Source organism: Berghia stephanieae, chromosome 13, assembly GCF_034508935.2.
Source record: "Berghia stephanieae isolate SIO BIC M18660-M18661 chromosome 13, UCSD_Bste_1.3, whole genome shotgun sequence".
Classification (NCBI taxonomy): domain Eukaryota; kingdom Metazoa; phylum Mollusca; class Gastropoda; order Nudibranchia; family Aeolidiidae; genus Berghia; species Berghia stephanieae.
In genome coordinates, this window is record NC_088372.1 from 31506420 (window position 1) to 31508919 (window position 2500).

Here is a 2500-nt window from a genome sequence, read left to right on the forward strand (position 1 = left end):
TTGTTACGCTCCTTTATGTTCTTGGCAACAATAGTGTCCACAGTAGGCAGCAGCTTCTAATGGTGCTCACACTACTATGTTATGACGATCGACCCAACCCAATAAGTAAATTCTTTACCGCACTCGTGCACCGTCGCAAACCCTCCCACAAGCTTCGTCACAACGCACCGTTCAACTAGATGCTCTACGGTTTCGGGTTCGTTCCCACATCGGGTACATGTCAGACAGGTGGAAAGTCCCCACTGATGAAGCGATTTTACCGTTAGTAGGCGAGTGTCAGACCGCAAGTCCTCATAGCCGTACATTTAACTTTTGGCACCTTGACTTCCTGACTTAGTGCATTTCGCTGCTATAATCGACGGATCTTGCAGTCTCGGCAGCTCTCCTTTCCTCATTGTGATGAACTTCCACGTCCTGCAATCTTGTGCGCTGTCCTAAATGTCAGTAAGTATCAGGTCTCCCTTTGTCTTTAGTTCAATCAAATCAGAATTAAGCTTTTCAGTTTAATAATATTTTGTTGGTTTTTTGGGGGTTTTTTTTTTTTTTTGTTTTTTTTTTTTTAATTTAATTGTTTGGTTTTGTTTTGTTTTTTTGTTTTTTTTTTCGGGGGGGGGGGGGGGATTGTTTCTTTTTTTTTTTCTTTTTGGGGAGGGATTTTTATTTGTTTGTTTGTCGTTTTTTTTTTTGTTTTTTTTTTTTTGGGGGGGGGGGTGTTTTTTTTTTTGTTTGTTTTGTTTTTTGTTTTTGTGTCTGTGTATGTGTGTGTGTGTTTGTGTTTGTGTTTTGTTGGGTTTTTTTAAATTTTTATCTTGAAGAAGAAATTAAACAAACAAAAATGTGGGCATAGATAACAATAATTTCTGAACTGTAATTAGTTGAAGGAGGGTTTTTGACCCCGAACGGACCGTGTTTAGTATTTATTTTGTTATTTATTTTTGTAGCTGTTGGGAATTTTCTAAATAATTGCATTGTAAATTTTTGATGCCACACCCAATGCAGCCCTGAATAACCTCAAAGGAGAGGAGAATGTATTACTTTCACTCGTAAACACGTAGGCCTTACACAAAAATCCAATCGTTCATATCAGCTCCTTTCAGTAGATACAAAAGAATCATTCTGTTTTACGCTTGATTTCGCATCATGCCCCTTTTTATAAATTGGCTTTTATCTATATAAGACTTCATCACTTGCGATTTCACGCCATATAATTTATATCTGACTTAGCTTTATAAGTAATCCATCAATAAATTTTATTTTTGAAGCTTCAAAAAACTAAATTGTTAGATGAAAATGCAATTATATAACAACGTGTATAGCTGATTTGATTTCAATACAAATCTATTCACAGCATCAGCCAGCTTGACTTCACTGACGTCATTTCCTTACATCATAAACCACGTGATAAGGGATCACGTGACTTGCAAAATCTGTTAAGTCATCGATAGCTATGGAAAAGGAGTAAACACTCTTTAACCAGTATTCTGGAAAGACACGTATTTTTAATAATTTGGCCAGAAAACTCGTCCTTTAAATATCAATCGATTTAAATGACCCTCATCTTGGCAAAATCTCTCAAACCTGGGCAAATTGGATTTTTTGTAACTCTATGGCTCCACAAATAATCATCAAATTTTGCATGGGGTTTACAATTGATTGACATGGAGATAGATCGTTTGTGGGTTTTATGAGATTGATTTTTAAAAATAATTTGAGCTTTTATATAGAGAAATATCCACTAAACGTGCTCAAAGCGCTTTACAAAGGGTACCTGACCAACAGCAACACGTAACATAAAGAACAAGACATGACGCCTGTTAGGCGATATTACAGGGGGGTTTTTTTTCTTCCGACAGATAACGCTGTTAACGGCCAGGTACTCATTTTACACCTTTGTACGGTGAGAGAATGTGAGTGAAGAGTCTTTTCCAAGGACTCAACTATTCGCTGAGCGAGACTCGAACCTAGGACCTTCCGATCTAAAAGCGAGTGTCAAACGACAAGACCCTATAGCCTCACACATGGCGATGATTTTATCGAGTTTTTAATAACTCAACTTTGTTCCGCTCAGAGTGAGAGTCGAACCCTGGACCTTCCGATCCGATGGCGAGTGTCATACCACAAGACAACATAACCAGCACATAGGGGTTGTTCAGAAGAGGAAACATGTTGAATTGATCTGAGATGCGACATTTTATTTCTCACCACCTTAGAATTTACACTTTTTTCTTTTTTAATAAAACAGACAACGTCGAACCCCGCGCTTTCAAACGGTATTATCTTATGTTGGTTTACTGATGTTATGCGTCTATGTCATGGCCGACTAGATTAGAGTACTATAGTTACGTCATGGTCTATGTAAAATACTCACGACATCCACCAGCCGAATAAAACATACCAACCAGCACACAGAACAATGTATAACCTTAGTGCTTATAGTTTGATTGATATAATTTAGTTAGAACCAATCAGTAAAATGGATGACTAAAAACAATAACAAAGA